Genomic DNA, 5903 nt, shown 5'->3' on the forward strand with positions numbered 1-5903 from the left:
ATCCCCAATTCCAATTTGAACCCTAATTGCATCTGAAAAATGAAATCAAGTTGATAAAACAACGATTCAACGTCATTAACAAGTACCCATTCATCGAATTAACATAAATCATTATAAATTCGAAGGAAATCTCCTTCAATCATGGTGGTAACTGCCCTTACACTTGAGGACTGTGAGACCTTCATTATTCCGATCAAATAATCATTTCCTGTCAAAATTTAACTATTCTAGGTAATGAATCACTCGCGGGGTTATATTTATCCATTAGATGCTTCCCGAGTCGTCTAATTTGTCAATGCAATAGTGTTTTCCGGTGTCTGTTTTTTTTTCGGTCTCTCATTTTTTATATTCTAATGGAGAAGAAGCTTATACGTGGGGAGAAAAACAAGATAACACGTTTGACCTGATCGATTTAATTGTGTAAGATCTTTAGCCATTAAATGGAAAAGGTTAAACTTTGACATTTCTAAAACTCGCGATATCTCTTATCCCTAGATTTTGACTGGTCCAATGTATGATAAATTGACTATATAACTGAATGGGACGGAAACCGTCACACTGGGGCATATTACCAGAAATTGGAATCTTGGGACATATCCCCAAGATTACACTGGATTTTGCGGCATATTCCCAATTTTCCCTTTTCTTTAATGTTTCGTTGTCGTTTCTGTTTTCTCCTTCGCTTTCATAGCGATGTTATATGCGTTCTTGTAGCGTTTTTTCTTGGTCTTCATGGCTTTCTTGATATTGAGTTCGTTATAGTGAAGAACTTCATCGAATCACACTGGTAATAAGAATCTCGTTTTCAACAAAAGAGATCTAAGAATTTCGTTGTTTAGAAGCTATCAAGATTACTATGAGCATCACACCTTTTGTTTTAAGAGTTATCTCTTTTTTAAGAAGAACATCTATTAAAAATTGAGATTTTATTTCAATCACCATCTCTTTTCAATTTAATCGGATGTCTCCGTATATTTGAAACAATTTTCTGTATTCTAACTCTTTTCTTAGACAAATATTTGAACGTAGCTTTTATTACTTATAATCTAATCCATTTGAAGCTATGAATGAAAACAAAGAAACTTTTACCAAAGAAAATAAAGTAGAAAAGTGAACGTGAACGTGAGAAAAATAGGAAAGAGAGTGTGTAGTCGGAATGGGTAGAGAGTAGTGTAGTACGAGACTCGGAGAAGATAAGGTGGTGGTGGTGGTAGTACGGTTTTTGTGAGGTGGGAAATGATGAGAGGCCGTTAAAACATAAAGACAGGCACCGTTACCACCGATTTACATGTGCCACATGTGATTAGGACCCACCGCTCGAGATCAATCACCTTGATAATTCTTTTGGAAATCCAATTCCACTTTTCGTTTCATGTTTGTTCGATACACCCCGAAAATACTCCCAGGCTTAACTTCTCTTTCTGATTAAGCAAGCAAGAACCATATTATGAATTTATGAGACACACTGTACTGTGGACATTGAGATACTGAATCTTGAACATAAAAAGAAGAATATTTTTTTTCTTTTTTAGTCTTTTTCAATGAGAAAATGGGGGTTTGTTACGATCGAGAAACAGTTTTTGTTAGGAAATGGAGGGGGAAAAAAGTGAAATGGTTCAAAGAAAATGAAGTGCACAACAGCACAAAGCTTTATGCATTTATGAAAGGGTGCAGTTTTTTCTGTTTTGTTCGGCTCTTTTTGACTACAATACGTGCTCACACCACTTTTATCATTACTTCGTTTTGATAACCGGAGAGACCTATATAGACTTTAAATATGGCGTACCTGACTTACATCTTGTTTGTGTGCAGCGCTGACTCGGCGTCTGGATCTGAGTCAATTTCTGATTCGGGTCGAGTCAGCAGTCCGACCGTTTGTTTTGTATTTTGAGTCAGATCTGACTCGACCTATGACTCAGACATAACTCCTGACTCGGATCCATTTGAGTCAGGTAACAAAATATCCCTGACTCACGGGACCAAACAACTAACTCACGTTTTTTGAGTCAGATCTGATTCAAAACAAACATATTGAGTCAGATCCAGATAAGTCAGGTGATTTCACTCAGATCCAGATGACTCAGATCCAGACAACTCAGATGAGTCAAGAATAAACAAACATAGTGTTAGTCACAAACAAGGAGCTGCTAGAGAAAACAAGTCACTGCAGGGGAACCAAAGCCAAACCAAAGGTCCAAAACCTTGATCGATATTAACCTAGCACAATCCTGAGAATGCTAGAAATGAGGTAATGATATCAATATTCCATTTTCTAGGTCGATACAATTTATAAAGTCATTTCCAAGTATTACACAATCCTAGCTTTGGAATACTCATGTTAAGAATCAAAGTAGCACAATCCTGAGAATGTTAGAAATGACTTTATAAATTGTATTACACAATCCTATTGGTCTGAAGTCAACATGATACTTGGAAACATCAATTTTGGGTATTAAGGACATATATATTTTATTGAATTCACTAGCCGTGTACCTTGTAGCCAAAAAATCTTTGAACATCATTGATCACATCATCACCAATAATACTCCAATTAGCTTGATATAAACCATATTGAAACCCACCTGGACCTCGTGATCTCCAAGAGGCCATACCCCTCACAGTTTTATGTAATTCCTCACATGTAATAATTCTAGTTAAACTGCTATTATCATTAGCATTTAAAATAATATGAATAATTTCAAAGATATCATCATGTAAAGATACAATAGAATAAGTATTAACATATATAGCTAAAATGAGAGACAATCATATCAGAAATATCCTCTCTTTTATCTAACCAAACCTCATTCTTATCACATATACTGTCAATATTTTTCATGAACATTCTTATATTAGCTAGAGTATGAAAATACCTAGTATTGTTATCCATATATGTGATGAATTTATCTCCAGATTTTTGCTTATGGTATTCTCCATGTATGCTAAACCAATTTTCAAGCTTACTAGTAATGTCCATGAGTTGATTATGTTGACTACTAGAAGGCTAGTCATTTTGAATTTTAAGAAGTTGTTTTTCCAGATTTTTTAAATTCTTACCAGTGTCACCAAATTCTACTTTATTCCAATGAGAAATCCTTTTGTTGCTAGTTCTCTGGTGTTTGTCAGATAAATTATTAGCAGGTGAACCTATAATGTTATCATTCCAAGCAATTCCCAATTGAGTTTTAAAAGCAGCATGTTTCATCCACATAAAAGAATTTAAAAAACTTCCGTAAACTCCTTATAGTTTTCTCAGTAAGAAGAGAAATGAGATAGTGATCAGAGCCAGCTTGAGCCAAATGATATAATCTAGCATGTGAAAAATGAATACTTCATTCCTGATTGCTTAAAGTTATGTCTATTCTTGATTTTCTTTGGCCAGTACCAAATCCGTTAAGCAACAAGTGTTTATTTGTTCTTGAACAATTTATCATTTGTAGTGACAGAAGACACATCAATTTCATGATTAAGATGAACATTAAGATCTCATATCACTAACCAGGGTTGTAGTATGTTTTCACCGATTCGTTTCATATTATCCCATTGAATTTTTTTAACATCTATATAAGTGGACCCATACATGAAAGAAATAAGCACTTCTGGTTTAGCTGGATGAAGTTTGGTAACAACATGAATTATATTGTCAGAAGCTTCCTGAACCTCACAACAAGTACCATCTTTTCACATTAATATAAGACCACAAGCAATTCCTATTCTATCAATACAAACATGATTATAGTAGTTAAGAGTTTTAGCTATGGCCATTATTATATTTGTATCAATCTTGGTTTTAGTGAGAAAAAGATAATCAGGAAACTGGATTTTAACTAAAGCACACAATCGATCCTTGGTAATTTTTTTGGCTAGGCCTTGAACATTCCAGGACAGAATTTTCATTTTTAATCTAGAGTAATCTATTGAAAACAAAAGAGAATAATTTTTAATTCTAGCTAAAGAAATTTGACTTCTGAAATTTAAACAACCATAAGTATGCAGAGTAATAAAGAGGTTAAAGTTGAGAATAATTACATGAGAAGCAGGTTTCCACCGATTAGCAGGTATGGGTTCCAAAGATGATACCACCACTGTTTCAGATATATATCCACCTCCGTATTACCAAAATCATACTAGTACTAGCCTCATTGGCTGTATCCGATATTTTTAGTGCTTGAACATGCAAATCATGTGGGTTGTTTGAAGGTGGTTGATCAAGCAACGAGTTTCTCATTCTCTTATTCTGGAGAGAATCATCATCCTCATTTTACTCTTATTGTTCTTCTCGAATCACGTAGTCATTATGTGTAACATATTCCCAAGGATCCATTTCTTGCTCTACTTCAGCTTCTCTTTCATATGCTGCATATTCTCCAGAAGTAAGACTATCTAAATAAAGTTGATGGGCAGTAAAAAAACATTTATCATCATTATGATCGATAACAAAGCACTTGTCACAGATCTTTCGAGGCTGTAAATCCCAATGGTATATGATCCACGCATCTTCTCCTATAATAGTTTTCCACCATCCATCCTAAGAAGTGGAAAAGAGATATCCACATCTACCCTAGCTTTAACAGTATTTCCACTTCTTGGTTTGCAGTTCTTTAGAGCGGTTGAAATTTTGTTGCCCATAAAACTTATTGCTTCATCAATTATATCTACTTTCATATGTTCGAGCTTCAGATATTTAAATTGTACTGTGAACTCTGCCTCAAAACCTTGTAGTCTTCAAGAGGTATATGAGAAAAGTATTTCTGGATCACTAACAAATTCATTAGTAATCCAGGGACCTTTACTTATGACATCATTTTGCTCATCCTATGACAATAACTTGATGAGATAGAGGTTGTGGCCCATGATTATAATTTCCTTATTTCGATACTCTCCTACAAAGGGTGTTAATTTCCTGCCTAAATATTTTCATCTCCATCATATCCTTGTCGAAGATTTTACCTAGGATAGCAGTAGACCATTCTTCTGCAGCAGCACTGACATTCTTTTCCGATCCAACTGTTCTCCTCTTCATAGCAGAAGTATTAATCTTAGCAGCTTTAAGTTGATTTGCTAAGTTATTGAGATGAGCATTAATAACTTGAGACATATTGGAAGATAAAAGGTGATTCAAGGCTTGATGAACTTTATATTTCTTCTTACTTGGGTTAGGGTTTGAATAAATTCGATGGACTGAATGATCTTTAATAATAAATCGGAAAACCTTGTTTGTTAAAGCCGATCCTAAAATAATGGATAATATCTTTGAAAGTTTTAGGAAATGGAAATTTAGGTTTTGACTAAGACTTATCTAGGAAAGGTAATTGAAATCTCAGAAGAAAAACAATTCGATTATGATTTTGAAATTTGAATTCCTTTGAGCCAAAAGCACTGATCCAAAATCCAACTCGCTACTTCGATTCTGTTTCGAAGATGAATATTTTCTTTGTGATGAAAGACTACAACATTATGATAAATAATCTTTGATTACAACCTCAGCCTACTATTATGAACAATCTCGCAATTAGAAAAAGCTAGCACCAATGTTATTGAATACAAACCACTATTATACTTGACACCGCTTTTTTTGAATCAGAGGGGATAGTCATCTCTGATAAAGCTACCACTTGTTACCCACAACTTAATCAGGAAGCCTGCACCGAAAGATTAGATTTTCATTAGAGAAATCAACTTATTTGAAAGAATTTTAAATCGAAAAATCATTGGGGATTCAAACAAAAGCTTGAGAAAATTATAATCAAAAGAAACAGATGATTATATTCACATATAATCTTGAAATTTAATATGAGATCATTTGAAAAAATCTTAGAAGTCTGCAAAAGAATTAGACTATCAAAAATTCATTAGATTCAGATTAAAAAAATCACCGAGTTAAAACCGATTATCCCCCCGAT

The sequence above is a fragment of the Papaver somniferum genome, chromosome 5 (assembly GCF_003573695.1).
Source record: "Papaver somniferum cultivar HN1 chromosome 5, ASM357369v1, whole genome shotgun sequence".
Lineage (NCBI taxonomy): Eukaryota > Viridiplantae > Streptophyta > Magnoliopsida > Ranunculales > Papaveraceae > Papaver > Papaver somniferum.